The sequence below is a fragment of the Leucopleurus acutus genome, assembly GCF_964270905.1.
Source record: "Leucopleurus acutus genome assembly, chromosome: 3".
In the NCBI taxonomy this organism is placed as follows: Eukaryota; Metazoa; Chordata; class Mammalia; order Artiodactyla; family Delphinidae; genus Leucopleurus; species Leucopleurus acutus.
In genome coordinates, this window is record NC_139145.1 from 91,755,011 (window position 1) to 91,779,770 (window position 24,760).

Consider the following 24,760-nt stretch of genomic DNA (forward strand, 5'->3'; position numbering starts at 1 on the left):
AATTTAACATCTTAAAAAACAGAAAACTAAAAATTCACCAAAGTTACTAAAAATTTAGTTTGAATGACTTTTTTGCATATGTTAGCTAGTAAATATTTATATGTGCAGTAGAATGTGGTCTTGGTCTTAATAACTTGAAAGTAAGATTGTAGAGAAATAGCCAGCATTCATCTACCTCTAATTACTGGCACCATCTGTAATCTAACTAAAAGAACCTAAATATGCTAACAAATTCCTTTAATATTAACCTTCCTATATTGTTGATGTATACTTTCTCTGATTTTCACATCAAAAAAATTTTTTCCCACGTTCTTGGTCTCTACCTCCCTATTGCTTCTCCTAAACCTATAAACAAGATCGAATCTTACTATTGAATAAACACTCTCTAATTCCTGTACCTATTAAACAATTTATATTATTTATTTTATTAACTTCTAAACTTTGAGAGAGAAGTTTCCATCACTTGACCTCCATTTTTTGCCTTCCCTCAACCCTTCCTATGTGTCTTAAATAAACAATTCTATGAAATTTCTCCCCAAGTTCTCCTAATTATTAGATTTGATGACCTCCTCTGTGTCTCTATCTAGAAATCTCTCTTCATCTTCCCACACTGTTTACCACTGCAGTCTTGAAATGTTTGTCTTTTTCCCAGTCTTACCTTACACAGTCTTGCTAATCTCTTCTACAGTTCAGGCTAGTGCTTTTCAGTTTATTTATTTTTTAACTTTGGAATGTGAGAACTCAAACCTCTTGCCTATTTATTTATGTATTTTTACTGAGGTAACATTGGTTTACAACATTATATAAGTTTCATGCATATAACATTACATTTCTACTTCTGTATACATTACAGAGTGCTCACCACCAAAAATTCAGTTTCCATCTCTCACCTGTTTTTCAATTTTTATTTCCCAATTGCTCTTCCTTTTTCATCTCCAAAATCTTAGCACTCCCAAGTGCTTTTAATCTCATCATGATTCTCTATACTTTATCTTCTCTTATCTTACCAACAACACATCAACTAAAATGGTTTTAACTCTCAACATTATGATAGTTTTTAAAGTATCTCCTGCTTCTTGAATTCCAGACCTGCATCTCTACTACCAAGCCTTTAAAACTCACACACACACACACACACACACACACAAAGAGTGTATTATTTCTTACCTATGTCTGTTTTAAATGTCAAGCCTGCTCAGCGGTTGCCAGGAAGCCAATCTACAATCTACAGGGTAAGTAAAATATCACTGTAAACATAACAAGATGGGTAACTGTGTTTCCAGAATTCTGTATGATTGGAAGTAATAACTGCATAAAACATTTGAGGATTGAGGCAAGACTGATATTTCAGATGCATTTTCAGTAGTAACTGATATTTGTTAAGTGCCTCCTGAGGTAGATATGTCCAGCTAACGACAGAACATTCTATTCACTAGGACATTCTATTCACTAGGACATTCTATTCACTAGGATGTGCAAGCTAAGGCAGTACCAGAAGGAATCTTCCCTCTTCACTTCCCAAGGCAACACTCAAGGTCTTCTCTAATTAAAAGGTGAAAAAAATGTATTTAAAGGATATCCATCTGAAAGGCTACCACATTAGAATTTTCAGAGTTTTCAGATCTTGCTCTGCTCTTTCCTCTGCTACAAACCTTCTCTTTAATTTTCTTTGTTAGAGAATGTCATCACCACCCATCAAATCCACCAATATAGAAAATTGCTTTGCCTTCAGCTCTCATTTTCATCATTCCAATGTAATTGTTCACCAGTTTTGTTAATTGCACTTTAAAAAAATTCTAATTCCTCTGCATTTTAATGGTAATTTCTTAATGTAGATACTCATCATTGTAATAAGCTTACTTAATTCATTGCTCTTCCTTTATACCCCCTCCCATGTCCACTTGCCATATTTTCAGAAATGTTATCTTATTGAAAAACATGTGGAATACTTTCACTTAAAATGTGCCAATGATTAAAAATTATCTAAAGGATTAAGTTCAAATTTCTTAGCTGTTCTCTGTAGCTCCTCTTTGTGTGCAAATAACACCCTGATGTCATGTCTCAGCTTAAGAAGTACTTCCTCCACACTCTTACTAGGAAACAATCTCTCCCTCTTCTAAACTCCTTAGAATTTATTTTTACTTTTCTTATCATGATTTTCACTTTCAATCTTGTATTATAACTATCTATGTGCATATCCTATGTATGTAAGTCAAAATGGTGAGCACCTTCAAGCACTGTTTTAATTTTCTTAATGTACTTAATAATTTGTTGAATGAATAAATCAATGCTTAATTCTGCATTTGGGATATATGTATAAAGGCTCAGAAACATTACAGTGAGAGCAGATTGATAGGCGTACACGATAAGTGGAAAACCGCAGACAGTTGGGAGGCTACTAAACCGCAGAACAGTTGGGAGGCTACTAAAATACTTCTGGCAAAGGGTCATGGACAAATATATAAAAAAGTATGAATCTCATCTCATCATCCATATTTTACTGTTCAGCTGCTTAAAAAGAAATACCCTTATCGTAAATTGTCTCATAAATTTAAAGAACTGAAATCATTAAGCTTGGAAAGTTGACTCTTACATAGGTCTTGGCTGTCATTTTAAGATAGGTTTAAGTTCTGAGGAAATACCACATTTTCTGATATTATATATCTTAGTAACCAAATGAGGACTGTAGTGGGAAATTATCATCCCTGTCTCAAACTCTATAACTCTGTGAAGCCTGGCTCATATTTTTTTCATTGCACAGCAGGTAAGAAAACCGGAAGGCTGGGTTGATGACTGTTATATCACAACCATTAAGAGGAAATAAGGCAAACTGTTCATCAAAGGAATGGCAACAACAAAAAAGAAATTATTGGGTTTCAGAATGTCCAAAACTGATAACCCTAGTAGCACAGTCGTTTTCTAGTAGTCTTCGCTTAAAATTTCACATTATAATAAGTAGAAAGGCCAAGCAGATGGCCGTTGGACTGGCAAAAAAACATCCTGTAAGTTTCATGAGTGCGACGTTTCTGAGCTGTATATATTATATATCCACATTTTTCATATGGATAGTGTATGATCAAGCCACCCAAGATGGCTGTTCTCTTGCTCTCTGTACATCCCCTGCTCAACCAGTGCCTCCTTCACCTATATCTTACTCACCCGACTGATCTTTCTACATGCTTGACCCAGGCCCCAGCTAACGATTGGTCTAACTTTAGCAACCATGATACCTTATCAAAGGGGCGGTAAGGGGCATACCCTTCTGATGGTTTCCCTAGTAACCGATAAGCCAACCTGACATCAATTCCTCTATAACTGGTAACCTCCCCTGGCTCCCCGCCCGCAAGCAAAGATTGCTACCATGTCCTGCCCACCTTCTGCAGCACACAGTGGGGTGTTGCTCCAGGACCTTGCTTCAGACAGGTAAGCTCCCTCATCCATTAAACCACTATGTCTCTGTTGTTGACTCCCGGCTCTTTTCTTCAGTCTGGAGGCTAAGCAAGTACAGGCCTTGCAGGCCTGCATGGTGCAGCCCAACAGATAGTACGTGCATTAAATACTTCTGTTATAATACTGAAGGTAGCTGGCTCTATTGAACTAGATACACCATACTTAAAATGTTATACAAGAGCATAGATGCAAATAAAAGCTATATGAGTATTCAAAACAGTAAACTAGAATAATAAATTTGCATGGAAATACTTCCTATCATATATAATGTGTTACTGGTCCAGAGCCAAATTTAAAATTTCTCAAGTAGCCATTTTTAAATTATACTGTATTAGATAGTAGCTAGTTCTAAGAGATATATCAATTCCCTATACCCACTCTATATTTCTACTATTTCACTGGAATCAGGGAAAGTGCAGAACTATGACCAGAACAGAGTGATTTCTCTCTCCCTAATTCCTTCCACAGAAAGGTTCATATCTTCTGGTTTCACAGACAATGCCAGGCTCCCATTAATGCTAAAACAGTGCTATATCATTATCATATATCCCATTTCAGGATCTTTCTTTTCCCCTTTTCCATGATGTTAATGTTCATGGTGGTTTCAACCACCACCCCCAAGAGATATTCTACTCTTTGAGCCATTCCCTCATTTTTCCTAGCAAAATGTAGCTGCTTATGTTTTGCTTCCTTACATACAGTAGGAATCTCTTAAATACACGTAGAAGCTCAATAATGGTTTCTCAAAGGTATCAGGTCCCAATCCCTAGGAAGTGTAAATCTTATACAGAAAAGTGTCATTGCAGATGTGATTAAATGAAAGATCTGGACATAGGGAGATTATTCTAGTTTACCTGAGTGGGCCTTAAAGACCATAGCGAGTGTCCTTATAAGAGAGAAATAGAGGGAGATTCAATGCCACACCAAATGAAGGCAGAATTTAGAGTGATTCAGAGAAAGGAACACCAGTAGCCATCATAAGCTGGAAGAGGCAAGGAATGGATTCTCTTACACAGCCTCCAATGGATGCACCCCTGCCGACATCTTAATTTCAGACTTCTGGCCTCCAGAACTGTAAAATGATAAATTTCTGCTGTTTTATACCACTATGTTGGGATAATTTCTTAACAGCAGCTCCAGGAAACTAGAACAATAATCTAATTAATAAATCCCTGCTAAAATGGTCAGTACATAGTGTGGCTTGCTATCTTACCCCTGAAAGAAATGATTCAAAATGACAGAGACTTCTAGAGAAAAAGCTTTAACTTAATGGAATACATTTCATATCATTGGGAGTTTGACTACGTTACTCACCAGTGTAAGAGTGTTTCTGAGTAGGAAGACCTTTCCAGTTTGAAGCAAGTAGGTATCACTTAAACTTCCTAGAATCAATTCTGGCAATAGCCAATCTCATAATAGCATCTTAAAGTATCTCTAACCCTTCAAACAGTTTATCTTTTCTTCCCTATTATTTCTTCATCCAAACTCAAAACATCTAGAAAACTAAGTTAATAGGCAACTGCTGGAGAAAAGATCCTAAAGAGTTTAAGGCACAAGATCACTCCAGCTGCATTTAAATATTACCCACCAGCTAAATCCTACTAGATATTAATTCAGAGTAGAGGATGCTTTCTCCAATTAGAAGAGTAATCTATCTTGCAGAATGAAATCAAGTTTATTAGAACTATCTGGATGTCACAAGAGTCAAGGTTTATTTTAAAAAATTACTTCTAAGGAAGAGAAACTAAGAAGACAAAATATACATTGAGGGTATTTTCTTACAGAAAGCATATTTTTTGAAGAAAGAGTGATACTTTCCATGTGCATATTTTTAAATAATAGAGAAACTTTTCTTTAACTCTGCTTTCTCTCCCTGCTATTCATTCTCCCAACTTCTATGCCTTGAATAGTTAGCCTTTTATTCATAATTTTGTAGACCTGTGTGCTCTCTGAACAACTTTATTTCTTTTACCTGTTCACTTTCAGAAAGACAATAAACCAGAAGGGCAACAGTCATTTCTCATGTGCTATTACCAGATTAATAACTTAGTAAGAAGAAAATTAGAAATGTTATAAATCATAATTTTGGTTGCTATTTTATTAACACTTTTTGAAGTATATTGTTCACTCAGAAAGGTGGACCAAAATAAGAATAGAGACCATTTATGACCACAAAGCACAGAAATCTGTGTAGCTACCAACTAAGTCAATCAATAAAATTTGATCAGAACCTCAGAAGCTCTCTTCTGCATCTTCCTTATTTCCTTCCTTCTCTGTAAAAGTAATTACTCTCCTGACTTCTAACACCATAGAGTTGTTTTGTCTATTTTACACTTTATATAAGTGAGACCAGCACAGCATGTACTACTTTGTGTCTAGCTCTTTTGATTCAACCTTATGTTGGTTATATTAATTCATATTGTTGTAGCAGATATAGTCGTTCAATTTTGGTGTTACATTCATTCCACTGAATGAATTCACCATAATTTACATATCCATTCTATTGTAGATGGAAATTTGATTTTGATATATTTTATAGTTTATGTCATGAACTTTCTTGTGCATGTATCTTGACATATTGCCTGAAATTTTGTTGTGTGTATGTATACCTTGATAACAGTATGGAATTGGTGGCTCATACATATCATTTTAGTAGATAATATCAACTATGCCAAAGTGGTTCTAAAATTTATACTCCCATACTAAGTCATGTCTCATTTTTCTAATTTTACCTATCATGATAAGTGCTGTTCGCTTATATTGTTAATTTTCATTCTGATGAAAAAGTTGAGAAATTTCTCATGTATTTATAAGCCATTTGGGTATCTCTGTTTGTGATGGTCCTGTCCAAATTGCAAGGCAATAACTCTCTTGGGTTATCCATATTTTCTGACTGTAGGAATTCTTTATATATTCTTTGTATAAACTCTCTTGGTGACATGTTGCAAATAACCAGTCACTGGTTAGGTATTTACTCTTTTAATAGTGTTTTTTGATAAACAGAGTTCTTATATTTAATGTTGCATAACATTAAGTTTTGCCTTTGTATTTAGTGTTTTTTTATCATATTTAAGAAAAGTTTGCTTACCCAGAGGTCATGAAGACGCTCTTTTATATTATTTTCTAGAAGCATTCTGTTTTTTACCTTCAAAACTACACTTTGCTTGTTTTTTTATTTTTATTTTCTGTAGACTATAACTGCAATCTGCATGGCACTTATTTGGGGAATGGCATAAGGAAGGCATTGTTTCTTTTTCTTATTTGCTATATGGGTATCCAATTATCATAATGCATTTGATTGAGCCAACTAACTTTCATCCATTGCTCTGTAATGCTACCTTGTAAAAAATCAAGCATGAATTATATTTTCAACTCTCAATCATGTTCCATTTTTATATTTGTCTGTCCTGAGCCAACAGTACCCTGTCTTAATTATTGTAGCTTTATAATACATCATGATACATGGTAGTGTATATACACTAATTTTATTTTTCTTCTTAAAGAGAGATTTAATATCCTTGGCCCTTTGCATTTCCTTCAATTTAGAGTCAGCTTGCCAGTTTATACAAAGCCTCACACTGCTGACATTCTGATTGGATTAAGTTTAATCTGCAGACCAATTCAAAGAAAACTGACAATGTAACCCATGAATATATCAGATCCTTTCATTTATTCTTCTCTATAGTTTTTGCAAACATTTCATTAGACATATTTCTAAGTATTTTATATTATAAATGCTACTGGAAATTATAAAATTTGGAAAAACTGTATTTCCTATTACATCTGATTACAGATATAAAACTGGTTTTTGTATAATGACTGTAAAATAGCATAGCTGAATTCACATATTCTAATTTATCTATAGATTCTTTTGAATTTTCATTATATACAATTATAATAATAATAACTGTGAATAAGGAGAGTTGTATTCATTTTTTTTTTTTTTTTTTTTGCGTTACGCGGGCTTCTCACTGTTGTGGTCTCTCCTGCTGGGGAGCACAGGCTCCGGACGCGCAGGCCCAGCAACCATGGCTCACGGGTCCAGCCGCTCCGCAGCACGTGGGATCCTCCCGGACGGGGGGCGCGAACCTGCGTCCCCTGCATCGGCAGGCGGACTCTCAACCACTGCGCCACCAGGGAAGCCCTATTCATTCCTTTCTAATTGTTATATTATTATTTTTATTGTCTTATTATACGATCTAGCTCCTCTAGTAAAATATTTAAGAGAAGTAGTGGCAATGGAAATTCTCTCATTTAGAATATGAGAGAGCTTTCAAAATTCTACAAACAAGTATAAGGTTTAGCAGCACATTGTTAATTAAGGTTGTTTTCGATCATTAATTTTTATCAGATTAACTTCTGTTTCTACTTTGGTAAATGTCTATAAAAAGTAAATTTTGATTGTAGAAAATGCTTTATCTGGAACTAGTGATATGATTTAATCAGTTATTCTTTTTTTTTGCTACTGTGGTAAAACACATTAATTGATTTTCAAATGTTAAACTAACATTGTATTCCTGAGAAGTAACAAGTTGTGACATTACAGTATCCTTTTTATAAATTATTACATTTGATGAGTCAATATTTTGTTTAGGATTTTATATCTGTGTTTCTTAGTGAAATTTCCTTGTGATTTTTCTGAATTGTAATGTCCTCATCAAGCTGGTTTCAAAGTTACACTGATCTCATAAAATTAGTTAGAAATTTTCCTACATCTTTTGTTCTGTGGAAGAATTTTTGTAGTATTTTCTTCCTCTCTTTCTTCAATATTTTGTAGAGTATACTTCAGAAGCCATTTTGGTCTCAAATTTTCTTTATTTTAATATTTAAGTCTTTGATGGTTGTAGAATGCTCATATTATGTCTATCTTCTTGGGTAAGTTTTGGTAGCTATATTTTTAGAGGAATTTGTCCACTTCATCTAAGTCTTAAAATTGAATGTGGGGCTTCTCTGGTGGCGCAGTGGTTGAGAGTCCGCCTGCTGATGCAGGGGGCACGGGTTCGTGCCCCGGTCTGGGAAGATCCCACATGCCGCGGAGCGGCTGGGCCCGTGAGCCATGGCCGCTGAGCCTGCGAGTCTGGAGCCTGTGCTCCGCAACGGGAGAGGCCACAACAGTGAGAGGCCCGCGTACCGCAAAAAAAAAAAATTGAATGTGCTTCTCTCATAAAAAGATGAAACTGACACTTTTTTTCTCATCCCCAACATATCAATTTTTATAGTTTTGAAAATAAATTTTTGTACATTTTTTACATTTCTGTTAAGTCTGAACTTATGTTTTTATCAATTACTTGGGCTTAGTTTTAAGCTACTGGCCGTGATTCTGTCCATCTGGTCTTTTAAAAAATATAACGGCTTTTCTATTCTTAAATTATTTTCATTTATCTCTGAGAGTTCATTAATAACTTTTCAATACTTTATTTTTGGACAGGTATATGATCATTCTACTTTCTAATTTCTTTTTTTTTTTTTTTTGGATTAACTTCATCCTTTATTAGGCTTTTTTTCTGATTTCCTATCTACATTGAAGGTTAAACATCTATAAAAGTTGCTCAATTATCTCCAAGGTTTAATAATTGGAATAGAAAATTTGATGCCATTCTTATTTGTGTTTCTAAACAAAAATGCTGTTTTATTTTTTAAGTTTTGCTATTGTTTTCTGGTTTCATTTTGTTTATCTGCTTGTCTGTATGATTTTGGAGATTTGAATAGTTTACACTTTCTCTTACAGTTGATTTTTGCATGGAAATGATAAAACTAATATTTCCTGTTTTTTGTCCCATTGTTTCCCCTTCCTATTATTCTGTCTCCAACACAGATGTATTACTACTTCTTATAGTCACCCAGGGATATAGAAGAAGAATTACTAATGGTGGACTGAGAACATCATAAAAGATATTATAAAGTTCTTAAGCTCTAAGATAATACAAGAAGAAGGGTATACCTGTTTAATGGTCTTGAACATTACCTGCTCTCTGGCATAGAGACAGGCATAAGAGTCAGATGAATTATCTTTTTACTATTCTTCATCCTGACTGGTTTGACCTTACTCAAGACCTGCAAATACTGTGTAAAACCTGTGTTCCACTGTGAGTGGCAGGAAATGGGAGATTAATAGAGTAAAACATATGCTAGTGGCTCTAGTAGCCATTTTCTAGTAGTATGACCATGTAATGTTACTTAACTTCTCCTATAAACTGGGAAAAAATTATTATAAATTTATTATAAAATTATAAGTTATAAAATTATTGTTATTCTTGTTATTGTTAGCATCAGCATCAGGACCACTATTTTAAATTTAGGTCTACTGTTGAAGTTAGAGAAGACCTGATCAGAAGGTTGGTTGTGAATCCCACTTTTTGTTATGAATTATTATGAATTGTTTCCTTTTACTAGTTTGGAGGTTATTTTAGTGCTTAGGCAAGTCATAGTTTCTTAAGACAGAAAGTAGTTAATATAAAGTTTTGTTTCTCCAAATTTTGATTATGTTTTTAATCTCACAATCAGTTATTTAAACAAATTCCTGTGTCTTCTCCCAAAACCATAAAGGTGATGCTTACCCTCTGTCTCTTCCTCTTAGAATGGATAGAGCCTCATTTTAACTTCAGGAATGATTACATTATTTCCAGAAGTGTCCTGCAGTACCATGGAAACATCACTCATAGACTCAACTCTGTAATTTCAAGTGTGGCACAGGATGATTTTTACCTTTCCAATAACTTTCTTCTGGATGAGCAGTGGAAAATTGTCCAAATGATGCTTTCAGCTTCAAGTTTCCCCTCTGGTTTACAAAGCTATTCACCTATCAGCTGCCAACATTCACATCACCATAGTTACCTAATTTCTGAACTAGGTAATATCCAGTAACATCCAGTCTGGTCTCCCCACTTCCAATGTCAATTTATGCAAAGCATTTTTGTAGTGATACCCCTGTACTTTTTTATAACAATCTAGATTATGACTCCCTATATTCTGCAGAGCAAACAATACCTATCAGGTACATAAAATGTTGCAGATGCCTCACATGTATAATTACCAGGCTTCATGCTAACCTAAGAAGCATTATTGCAATCCTATAGCAGAGCAAATGGAGACAAAAGTAGGTAGGTTATTCATACAGCTAGTGAGAAAAAAAAATCCAAGATGAAATCAAGTTCTAACTTCAAAGACAGCAGTTCTCTCCATGTTAAAAAGTCATCTCCTAGTTCTGTGAAAAATGCCATTGGTAATTTGATAGGGATTGCGTTGAATCTGTAGGTTGCCTTGGGGAGTATAGTCATTTTGACAATACTGATTATTCCAATCCAGGAACATGGTGTATCTCTCCATCTGTTCGTATCATTTTTTATTTCTTTCATCAGCGTCTACAGTTTTTGGAGTACAGATCTTTTGCCTCCTTAGATAGGTTTATTCCTAGGTATTTTATTCTTTTTGATGCAACGGTTAGTGGGATTGTTTCCTTAATTTCTCTTTCATTGTTAGTGTAGGGAAATACAACAGATTTCTGTGTATTTGTTTTGTATCCTACAGCTTTACTGAATTCACTGATGAGCTCTACTAGTTTTCTGGTAGCATCTTTAGGATTTTCTATGTATAGTGTCATGTCATTTGAAAACAGTGACAGTTTTACTTCTTTTCCAATTTGGATTCCCTTTATTTCTTTTTCTTCTCTGATTTCTGTGGCTAAAACTTCTACAACTATGTTGAACAACACCAGTGAGAGTGGGCAACCTTGTCTTGTTCCTGATTTTAGAGGAAAAGCTTTCAGCTTTTCCTCATGGAGTATGATGTTAGCTGTATGTTGGTCATATATGGCTTTTATTATGTTGAGGAAGGTTCCCTCTATGCCCACTTTCTGGAGAGTTTTTTATCATAAATTGGTATTGCATTTTGTCAAAAGCTTTTTCTGCATTTATTGAGATGATCATATGGTTTTTATTCTTGAATTTGCTGAGGTGGTGTATCACAATGATTGACTTGCAGATACTGAAAAGTCCTTGCATACCTAGGATAAATCCCACTTGATCATTGTGTATGATCCTTTTAATGTATTGTTGGATTCAGTTTGCTAGTATTTTGTTGAGGACTTTTGCATCTATGTTTGTCAATGATATTGGCCTGTAATTTTCTTTTTCTATGGTATCTTTGTCTGGTTTTGGTATCAGAGTGATAGTATGGAGACACAAAAGACTCTGAATTGCCAAAGCAATCTTGATAAAAAAAACAGAGCTGGAGGAATCAGGCTCCCTGACTTCAGACTACACTACAGTAATCAAAACAGTATAGTACTGGAACAAAAAGAGAAATACAGCTCAATGGAAGAGGATAGAAATAAACCCATACACATATGGTCAATTCATCTATGACAAAGGGGACAAGACTATACAATGGAGAAAAGACAGTCTCTTCAATAAGTGTTGCTGGGAAAACTGTACAGCTGCATGTAAAAAACTGAAATTAGAACAGTCTTTAACACCATATGCAAAAATAAACTCAAAATGGATTAAAGACCTAAATGTAGGACCAGAAAGTATAAAACCTTTAGAGGAAAACATAGCCAGAACATTCTTTGACATAAATCATAGCAATATTTTTTTGGATCCACCTCCTAGAGTAATGGAAATAAAAACAAACAAATAGGACCTAATTAAACTCAAAAGCTTTTGCACAGCAAAGGAAACCATAAACAAAACAAAAAGACAACCCACAGAATGGGAGAAAGTATTTGCAAACAATGTGACTGACATGGGATTAATCTACAAAATTTACAAACAGCTCATGTGGCTCAATGTCAAAAAAAAACCCAATCAATAAATGGGTGGAAGACCTAAATAGACATTTCTCCAAAGAAGACAGATAGATGGCCAAGAGGCATATGAAAAGATGATAAACATAGCTAATTATAATAGAAATGCAAAGCAAAACTACAATGAGTATCACCTCACACCAGTCAGAATGGCCATCATCAAAAAGTCTACAAACAGTAAATGCTGGAGAGGGTGTAGAAAAAACGGGACTCTCCTACACTGTTGGTGGGAATGTAAATCAGTACAGCCACTATGAAGAGCAGTAAGGAGGTTTCTTAAGAAACTAAAAATAGAGCTACCATATGATCCAGCATTCCCACTCCTGGGCATGTATCCAGAGAAAAACATAGTTTGAAAGGATACATGCAACCCAAATGTTCATTGCAGTGCTGTTTACAATAGCCAAGACATGGAAGCACCCTAAATGTCCATCGACAGATGAGTAGGTAAAGAAGATGTGGTACAGATATACAATGGAATATTATTCAGCCATTTAAAAAGAATGAAATAATGCCATTTGCTGCAACATGGATGTACCTGTGGATTATCATACCAAGTGAAATAAGTCAGAGAAAGACAAATACATGATATCACATATATGAGGAATCTAAAAAAAATGATACAAATGAACTTATTTAGAAAACAGAAACAGACTCAGAGACTTAGAGAATGAACTTATGGTTACTGGGGGGAAGAGCTGGGATGGAAGGTATAGATTGGGAATCTGGGATTGACAGGTACATACTGCTATGTTTAAAACAGATACCAACAAGGACCTACTGCATAGGACAGGGAACTTTGCTCAGTACTCTGTAATAATCTAAATGGGAAAATAATCTGAAAAATAATAGATATATGTATATGTATAACTGAACCACTTTGCTATACATCTGAAACTAACACAACATTTTTAATCAACTATACTCCAATATAAAATAAAAATTTTTTAAAAGTCATCTCCCACTAAAGTCTATGATAGTGAAAGCCCTGCATGAGTTGACTACAATTTTTTTTCCAACTTTAGTTTCACTACTTTTTACTTTTTACCTTTAAGTTGAAATGTATCGTAATCTTGAGCATGCTTTGTGATTTCTTCCTCCAATACTGTACAATCATTATTTAATTCAGCTTTTATTGTCCCTCCTCATGATGCCTAACTTTTGGAATCCTTCCCACAGGGGGCATTTCAAATACTGCTTCTTCCTTGAAGGACTGATAGATTTCCTTCTACAAAGTAATGAGCAATTAGTCAGTTTTATCATTTCTTAGTACATTGTTGTTTTTGTTTTTTTTTGGTATGCGGGCCTCTCACGGCCGTGGCCTCTCCCGTTGCGGGGCACAGGCTCCGGACGCGCAGGCCCAGCGGCCATGGCTCACGTGGGATCCTCCTGGACCGGGGCACGAACCTGTGTTCCCTGCATCGGCAGGTGGACTCTCAACCACTGCGCCACCAGGGAAGCCCAGTACATTGTTTTACAGTAACATATTAGATTCAGTTATCTACAATTTTCTTCCCTAAAACAACTTAGATATTCCTCTAGAGATATAATTTAATTGTATGTGTGTCTAACTTTGGTAAATCAAGTGACTTATACAGAATGGGTGTTCAATAGGTTATGTTTACTTGAAGTATCCAAAGTAAATTATCACATTAGTGTTCACTGGGACTACAATTCAGGACTTCCCATGGCAAAGTTCCTTCCTTTATATGTGATCTGCCTTGAAAAATTATTACTAAATTTTTATATAAGTTCAATGTGAGCAACTTTAAAAACAATTAGTAAAATTGACAAAAGTTATGAAGTAGATACCACATCATAAAATGTACTTTCCAGCTTCATTATTTAACACAAATACTATTTTCCCTTTTATCTATTTTCAGAAGAGAGACAGTGAACGCTTGATTATTCAAGAGATGATTATACAGTTTGTAAATTATCCAGGTCGTTGACTTCTCCTCCCTTCTGCTGAATGACTTTTACCCATTTTTCCCTTCATTAGCACCGTGAAGTTCAGAGGAAGTAAAAAACATGCAATTCAAGCCATTCAATTTTGCTTCTTGCAGTGGAATAAATAATAGAGGATAAATTTCAATTATTTGTCAAAATAATGCTGGGAATTTTTAATGTTCCATCTCTGTCATTAATAGAGTTAACTGACAGTTGACTCTACATTTGGTATTAAAAAATAAATCAGCATTCTTCATTGTCCCTTCAGTGAAATATTGTTCCCAATGATGAGTGGCTATTTGCAAGACTAATCAACATGCATGTGCCAAAAGCTCTATAAATTACTGTGACATTCTTAACTAATAAAAACTATAAATATGAAAGTTGTGTCCAACCACAGTACCCATCCTCAGTTACAGGGTTTCTTTTACCTTAACAAGAGTCTATCTTCCCAGGCACATCTCCTAGTAAAATAAATATCACTTAAGGCAACATCTCATTGTATATACAAGTTTGATTAAGTATGTGATGTGAGTTATATCCTAAATATCCCAAAGAGTATGAAATGAGCACTGGTAGAGAATGAGAAAGTTAATCAGGGACAATTCAAAGGGCCCTTTAGGTAAGTATTTTAGTGTTCAGCCTATACTTTCAATAATACCTAATGTCAATCCACTATTCACAAAATAAAGAACGAAAGAAAGAAAAAAAGAAAGAAGCTAAAGGATCTGATGTCTAGTATACATGGAGACAACTTCAAAGAAGCACTGTAAGTGATACCAAGTCAACTGCATAAAAAAATAAATAAAAGAAATTGAATGATAGACATTTGTCCCTACTATCTCTAGGATCTTTTTGATTTTAATAAAAGTATCTCCCCCAGAAAAAAGTGGCATTTCTAACCAATGTTAATATCAGACATAGTGATTTTACTGAAATGCAGGTGATTAATCAATATACAAAGACCTAAGTAAGATGTGAATAAAGGAGCCATTTCCCAAAATATAAATACCAAAAAATGCAGAAAGAAAGAGCCTATCAGAAAACACATTTAAAAATAATTTAAACCATCTATAAAAATTATGGTATAAGCTCGATGAAGGAGGGCCAAAAAAAAGGATTTTGAGAAGAAATAAATTTGGGGTAAGATTTAGAACATGCATACACCGAAATACAACAGATGTATTTTTCCCTGAACTTCTGCTAACAGTGTCATGTTATTATTGGGCCCTACCCCTCCCTCCGGCAGGGTTGTCGATTAAGGCTTGTCCTTTTTTGCCACAGAGAAGTCACCTGACCCATTCTGGTAAATCAGAGTACTAAATTTGTGTGACCTAACAGAACCAATCAAAATCCTTTACTTGGAATTGAAAATGCACACATTTTTTCCTAGGTTTATTGAGATATAATTGACACCCAACATCGTAGAAGTCTAAGGTGTACAACGTTGATTTAATATACATAATATACATATATCACAAAATGATTACCACCTTAAATTTAGCTGACTCCTCCCTCACATCACATAATTACCATTTTTTTTTGTGGTGAGAATATTTAAGATCTACTATCTTAGCAACTTTCAAGTATATGATACCACATTATTAGCTATAATCACCATGCTGTACATTAGATCCCCAAAACTTATTCATCTTATAACTGGAAGTTTGTATGACCAACATATCCCCATTTCCCCCACCGCCACCACCACCCCTGACCCTGGTAACCAGCATTCTAGTCTCTAAATTTTTAGCTTTTTAGATTCCACATATAAGTGATATCACACAGTATTTGTCTTTCTCTGTCTGACTTATTTTACTTAGCATAATGCCCTCAAGGTCTGTGCATGTTGCCACAATGGCAATATTTCCTTCTTTCTCATGGCTGATTAACAGTCCATTGTACCATATCCTTTCACCTGTTGACAGACAGACACTTAGGCTGTCCCCATATCTCATATCTTATCTCATATCTTGTGAATACTGCTTCAATGAATATGGGAGTGCTGATATCTCTTTGAGATCCTGTTTTCGTTTCCTTTGGGTATATACCCAGAAATGGGGCTGCTGGATCATATGGTAGTTCTATTTTTAATTTTTTGATGAACCACCATACTGTTTTCCATAGTGGCTGTACCAATTTACACTATGATCAACAAGAAAAAGTGTTCCCTTTTCTCCATATCGTCACCATTTTTTTTCTTGTAATAGTCATCCTAACACGTGTGATGTGATATCTCATTGTGGTTTTGATTCATATTTCCCTGATGATTAGTGAGGCTGTACAACTTTTCATGTAACCTGTTGGCCATTTGAATATCTTCTTTGGAAAAATGTCTGCCAAGTTTTTAATTGGACTGTTTGCTTGTTTTTTTTGTATTGAGTTGTATGAGTTATTTATATATTTTGTATATTACCCCCTTTGCAGATATATAATTAGAAAATATTTCTCCCATTCCTTAGCTTGCCTTTTAATTTTGTTGATTGTTTCTTTTGCTGTGCAGAAGCTTTTTAGTTTGATGTACTCCTACTAATTATTGCTTTTGTTGCTTTTAGTGTCATATGCAAAAAATCATTGCCAAGACCAACATCAAGGAGCTTTTCCCTATATTTTCTTCCAGCACTTTACAGTTTCAGGTCTTATGTTGCAGCCTTTAATACACTTTAACTTTTGTGAGGGGTATAAGATAGAGGTCCAGATTCATTCTTCTGCTTGTGGTTATCTAGTTTTCTCAACACCATTTACTGAAGAGACTATGCTTTCCCCACTGAGTTTTCTTGGCTCTCTTTTCAAGTATTAGTTGACTCTATACATGAGAATTTATTTCTGGGCTCTCTTTTCTATTCCGTTGGTCTACTTCTGTTTTTATGCCAGTATCAGTATATACCTTGTAGTATAGCTCGAAATGAAGAATTGTGATGTCTCCAGCTTTATTTTTTCTCAGTATTGTTTTCCTATTTGGGGTCTTTTGTGGTTCCATACAAATTTTAGGATTATATTTTTTTAATTTTGTGAAAACTGCCATTGGAATTTTGATAGAGACTGCATTGAATATACAGATGGCTTTGGGTAGTATGAACATTTCAATATTAATTTTTATCTTTCCATTGTTTATGTCATCTTCAATTTTTTTCATCAAAGTCTTAATAGTTTTTAGTGCACAGATCTTTCACCTCTTTGGTTAAATTTATTCCTAATGTGGTTGTGAATGGGATTATTCTGTTTCCTTTTCAGATATTTCATCATTAGTGTACTAGGATTTTCTATATATAAGATCATATCATATGCAGACAAAGACAATTTTACTTTCCTTTTCTATTTGGATGACTTTTATTCTCTTTACTGGCTGATTGCTCTGGCTAGGATTTCCAGTACTATATTGAATAAGAATGGTGAGAGTGGACACCCCTATCTTGTTCCCAATCTTAGAGGAAGAGCTTTCAACATTTCACCTTTGAGTATCATGTTAGCTGTAGGCTTGTCATATTGGCCTTTCTTATGTTGAGACATGTTCCTCCGATACCCAGTTTGTTCAGTGTTTGTATCATGAAAAAATGTTGTATTTTGTCAAATGCTTTTTCTGTATCTATTCAGATTATCATATTTTTAAATATTTCATTCTATTTATATGGTATATAGTATTTATTGATTCGCAAATGTTGAACCATTTTGCAGCCATTTATGGGAAAAATTCTTCTTGATCATGAGGTAAGCTCTTTGTAATGTGCTACTGAATTTGGTTTGTTAATACTCTGTTGAGAACTTTTGCATCTAATTTCATCAGATATATTGATCTGTAGTTTTCCTTTTGTGTAGTGTTCATATGTAGCTTTGGTATCAGGGTAATGTTGGCCTTGTAAAATTATTTTGCAAGTGTTCCCTCCCTTCAAATTCTTGGGAAGAATGTGAGAAGGACTGGCATTAATTCATTTTTACATGTTTGGTAGAATTCACCAGTGAAACCATTTGGTCCTGGGTTTTTATTTGCTGGGAGGTTTTTGATTACTGATTCAATCTCCTTACTTGTTATTGGTTCAGATTTTCTATTTCTTCATAATTCAGCCTTGGTAGGTTGTATGGTTCTAGGATTTTATTCATTCATCTAGGTTACAAAATTTGCTGGCATATAATTGTTGACAGTATTTTCTTATGATCCTTTGTATTTCTGTGGCATCACTTATAATGTTTCCTCCCTCATTTCTGATCTTCCTTTATTTGAACTCTCTCTCTTTTGTTTAGCTAAAGGTTTTCCAATTTTGTTTATCTTTTCAAAAAATCTACTTTTAGTTTTGTTGATCTTTTCTATTGTTTTCCATTCTCTATTTCATTTTTTTTCTGAAAATGCACACAAGTTTAACAAAACCTCTTTGGATTTTCAGGCATTAAGGCTCATGGAAACCTGAATTTTTAGTGTCACCCTTGCTAGCAAATGCAAGAGACATACCTAGAAATCAGTAGGCATAATTTTCAATGATATTAATCTAAATATACTTCAAGGGGCACAATTTCTGTGCTTGAACTTAGCAACGATGTGAGCCCATCTACTTCCTCATTGATTAAGCTGCTTTCAGGTGAGTTTTGCAATTGTGCACATGCATGCATGAAGAGGAATAGCAAAGGAAGCTAAAGTTGGTAGAATTGTTTACACACATTAGTGGGTGAAAAATGCACAAGTCATGAGCAGAGAATCTAAGTAGAAAAAACTTGAATGAATAAGAAGATTTAGAGAAAATTGTGTAGAAGTTGGTAAATAAACTGAGTAAAAGTACAACAGACTCATACTGTTACATACATTTTAAAAAACATAAACACGTTAGGGGCTTCTCTGGTGGTGCAGTGGTTGAGAGTCCGCCTGCCGATGCAGGGGACATGGGTTCGTGCCCCGGTTCGGGAAGATCCCACATGCCGCGGAGCGGCTGGGCCCGTGAGCCATGGCTGCTGAGCCTGGGCGTCCGGAGACTGTGCTCCGCAGCGGGAGAGGCCACAGCAGTGAGAGGCCCGTGTACCGCCAAAAAAAAAAAAACATAAACACGTTAAAAAAATAAAAACCACCTATAATTTCATTACCTAATGAAACCACTGCTGTCATTCATTTATTTATATCTGTATTTATCCATTCATATAATTAACCAGATTCCTATCTTGGAACATTTTTAAAAACCTTCCGTTTTGCCCTGTTAAAATTAGTATTGTAATAAAGGTACTTTAATTTCCTTGAAGTTGATTAATGAAAGATAAATTGTTAAATCAAGTGTCAAATTCTTTTAACTGACAGTTTGAAAGATGAAAATAATAGTGTTATTATGACTTTGTTTTTCTTTTTTCTTTTTTCCCCAATGGTAAACTGTAGTTTATTTATACTAAAAAAATATGTACATGCATATTTATACATGAATATTCTATTATACACAATATTTCTCATTTTAGAATCAGGTAGACAATTGTAGCTTAGATCACAATGGTATGTTAGGTTGCATTAACTTTCTATTACCTCCTTGTAAAAAAGTAGTAACTTGACAGTAGATATTTCTGAATTTTTAATGATACTGTGTTTATATAGGGGATTTTTGTTCTACCTTCTGTCCTTCAGAAGAAACTCCCATGCTTATATTTGCAGAGATTATGATGAATAACCACTATTCCTATATTTCTCTCCCAGCTAACCTTCTTTTCTTTCATTCACTGATATATCTGTTCATTCAATCAGTAAATATTTCTTGGATTGCCTTAGAACTTAGCAATCATTGCCTATTAAAATAACTGAAGATTCTGAACAAGTTCTGTTTTTCTCTTACTCCTCTGTCACTGTCTTTATTATAAGATACTTGACCTTTAATTTAGGCATTCTTTAATTATTAGAAAGGTTAAATATTGTTATATATTTACTGGATTATTATTATTCCCTTTATCATCAGACCTTTTTTTTCTTCTAGATTGTATCTTTTTTAACTTGTGTGAAAAATCTCTTAATATATTAGGGTCTCTTGGTCTATTATATTTTATATGTTGCAATATTTTCAGTAAGGATTCCTATGCCTTTTATTTACAATTAGTTTTTATGAAGACTAATTTTAGTTTTTGACTTGTTATTTAGAGTGCATGAGTAAAACTCAGAGCTCTAAAGATAAAAATGAAACAATGAACCTGAACAACTAGAGGGGGGAAAAAAAGGAAGATCCTGTAATGCTTAGAGAAGAGAAAGAGAAAAATGACCTGAAATAATGCCAAGTTAGCTTTGGGCACTGGGTGTTGCCATGGGCAGTAGTGAGTAACTGAAGAGAGAGAGAAAAAAAATGAAGCAGTAGATGGGAGTCATGACTATTAGGCAGTAAATATGACTTTTTTTGATGTGGAAAGATAGTAACAAATAAGAGAATATAATTGAATTACTCTCGCAGAGGAAAGTTTTCTCTTCCTTTTCCCTCTCCCCCAGCCCTCCTTCCTTCTTTCCCTCCTCTACCTCCTCATTTCCCTGACTTCTCCCGTCCCTCTCTCCTCCTCTTCTTGCTTCTCCTTTTCCACCTCTCCTCCCTGCTCTTCCAAAGGGCTCTGTATGGTGTATTGTGTATTGCCTTAGCTCTGAGAATAGATGCCGTATATTATGATCTTATGGATATGTTTCCTTTATGGTCTATCATCTACGTATCTGAACTCTTTCTCTAACTTATGAAATACATGAAGGGGAGAACTGAAAAAAACCTGTGTTTTCTTATGCAGGTAGACCTAGACCCTTGGCAATCTTTCTCTTAATTCACTGCTCCTATTAAAGACTTGGCTGTTCACACACAAATATTCTCACCTTCATTCTATTCCAATACTCATTCTTATTTTCTAATTGTCCCTAATGTAAATTTTGGCACAAGCCACTCTAATAGAAACTTTAACAATTTATATATTTATAGAAGTTCATTTTTCTAACGCCTTTTCTATAAAGAAAAACTCATTTAAAGACAATATATCTAATTTGATTCTGACATGATTTTACATGTTGCTCACAGGAGGTGAAAGCTTTGGTATGGCTCCAAAGTAAATGTACTAAATCCCTCCCTGAAAATTTACATTCCCCTGCTTTTGCACATTTCATTTTATGTCATTTAGAAACGCTCTATATATTTCATTAGGGATACTAATTGATTTCAACACATTATTTATAGAAGACACCTTTAGCCTACAAAGTTCCATTGTAGTTACTTATTAAGATGTTACTTAGCACCTTAGCTGGTACAAACTAAAACAGATACCTAATTTATTTTTCCCTAAATCTTTTTTAAGGCTCACTTAATTTTTAATTCCTACAAGAGTGTTTTATTCTTCCAGACAGAGATAACTTCCTAGAATATTATATATAAGGACTATTATTTTTCTGTTTTTGTAAATGTTGGATTGATAGCATTTCTATCATTACTATTTAAAAATCTTTCAGAGCATAATGGATTTTACTGTCAAAAATGTTTTTATGGCAATTGACATAAATGTCTCAAGGGTCAAAAGAACTATATACCTTTCAAAAGTTGGAAGGATTTGGCTCTAATCATAAGGACATTTAGATGTAAGTTGTCTGATTCATGATGTGACTAAAGAACTTATTTAGTTCTGAGTTTTCATGCCAGTAAAAGTGGGAGAGGTGAAGAATAAGATGATATTCATTAGGAGGAGCAACAGTGTTAATCCTAAGAATCCATACATGAAGTTTGCATACAATTCTGCCACTTAATGGTTGTATGACTGACAAATTCATTTTGTGATCCAAGCTTAAGTCTCATTTTTTATAAAATAGTAATAGTGCCTTACATGTCTTAAAGGGATGTGTTGAATGCTAAGTGGATAAAATCCATAGAGAACTTAGCACAATGTCTGGCATATGGTAAATTTACAATAAATGATAGCTATCACTATTATTTTTGTTCTATATCCTTTCACCTATAAAATAAATGTGAAAAAATACAACCATATCACTGACTACTTTTGTCTGTAGCCCTTTAAAAAGGAATTTATTATTGGATAATTGTTATATAATCCAAGCTGTGAATAAATCTTCAAGAGCTGTTTAACATAACAAATTCTAAGCTGGTGAAACTAGATTATGTTCTAGTATCCCACTTTTCAAGTTCCATGTCACCAACCTAGTAAACAATTATTTTAGTTGACTATTTGCATTTTACAGGAAAGAAGAACACAAATGTTCTTCTTTATGCTGATATGATTTTATTATCCTGACCTAGAGGTAGAGTTAAGCAGCAGACAAAACTTGCTGGCTACAAGAACAATACAGTGATGCTCCGCAACCTTTAAAACAAAAAATATCCAGTTATATCCTACAGGGAAGTTCACTGAAACACAGTACTCAAGAGGACATTTTAAAGTTCATTCATTTTGGTGGGGACTTCAGGTTGTAAAACTCTTAAAAATCAGGTATTTCTCAGCTAAGTATCAAATTTCTCTAAAACCTTCATTGACTGCTTGTCAATGCTCATCTCTTTCAATCAACTAGTCTCTTTTGTACTAGACAATGCAACTTATTGGGGTCTCAACTTTCTACGTTCAAAAGCTATTATGAAGTCACTACTGGAAGAGAATATTACACTTAACTTTGGGTGATCTTAAAGTCACCTCTTTATAAAAAAAAAAAAAGATTTGTCACGGAGGAAAGATGGAAACTGGATTCCTAAACTTGCACAACAAATATTAAGTGGGCCTTTAGTCCACATACAACCTGCTTAATCAACAACACATTGACTAATATCAGCACATCGGTGCCATTAACTGAATGTAGTCTCACAATCCTGAGCTGTCTGCTTAAAACATTTGGCTCATGGATACAGCTACAAATACGTGACCTATTTCTACTTCCTTTTTCACTAAGCTCTTTTCCTCTGTTTATAAGATCCTCAGAGGCAATATAAGATCCTCAAAAGAAAGCAACTGAAAAATACATACCATTAAAATACTACTATTTACAAAGTGGCATTATTAATAATGAGGCAGAGAAAGGGCACAACAGTTTTTTAAGTGTCCCCTATAAGCTGTTTCTCTGTTGGGCATTGCTTTAGACTGAATGTTTGCGTTCCCCCAAAATTCATATGTTGAAACCTAATCCCCAATGTATAGTATTTGGAGGTGGGGCCTTTGCGAGGTGATTAGCTCATGAGGGTAGGACCCTTATGAATGGCATTAGTGCTCTTATTACAAAAGGGACCCTTGAGCTTGGCTTCCTCTCCCACTTCCACCCTGTGAGAAGAGAGCGAAAAGATGGCTATCCATGAACCAGGAAGCAAGCCCTCATTAGACAAGTTGCTGAATTTGCCAGCACCTTAATCTTGGGCTTCCCAGCTCCAGAATTATGAGAAACAAATTTGTCTTTTTATAAGCTACCCAGTCTGTGGTACTTTGTTAGAGCAGCCTGAAAGGACTAAGACAGAAACCTTTTGCATAATCTCCCCCTTAGCACAACAGCATCACTATATTCATGTTTCACTGAAATCACTGAGGCAGAGATTAATAACTAGTTCAGGCTGAAGTTCTAGGAACTCAATTCTTTCTTACCCAATCCTGTGATTTTTCTAAATAATATATAATAAATTAAGAATCCTTCAAAAAAGCTCTTATGACTGTCAGTGAGATAGATGTAAATGTGTATAAAATTAATTTTTCTCTAAGATTGTTTTACATATCCATATATAAGAACTTCTACAACTCTGCATGTCTCATAGATTGATTCTACATTTCATAGGTATTACAGAGAGATTCTTTATACGAATACTGTACGTGCCTTTACTACATTTACATACATATGTATGTGAACATTTCAAACATATTTTGATCTGGGGAAATATTGTACATATATATAAAGCTTACTGTATCAAATCCAATTCCTAGCAACTAAGACTGAATTGTTTAGTAACCAATTTCTTTTTTTCATTTTTAAGGACTTTCTGTTTACCAGCACTGTTGTTCTCTCTGTTCTCTATCTTCTCCTGCATGCTTGCCATTCATAGTGATTTCTCCACAGTTTGCTTAGACTCCAAGGAATGAAATATCTCCCTTGGCTATTGTTTACTTTCTCTAGGAGGTGACCCTTTATAGACTACAATCCCTAGGCCATTCATCTAACTTGGACTGGTTGTAATAGCAGCTGCTAATCAAACACAATGGAATCAACTTGGAATCAAAATGTGCTCTCCTGTGTATACTGTGCCTCTTTACACCAGCTTCTAAAATAATGGAGAAAATCAAAAGGGCTTATTACTTGATAACTATTTCAAAAGCAATTATTTTCCATTTAATCAAACAATTTTGAAAACAGCTTGAATTATATGCTTGTTGTGAATCTGAAAACTACTGCTCTCTTCAATACATCTGCAAAGAAATCTCAAGTCTGTAAGTATATAACATCTTACTCAAATAAAAATCTCCTACCATATCCAGATAGAAGATATTTTTGAAAAGTTCCTGCATTTCATTGCTATGGGTCTACAAAAGAGCAAGAGCACTGTGATTACTTCTACAAGGAAGGAGGCTTTTTTCACCATCTAGATACACATATTGGTAATATGTTTA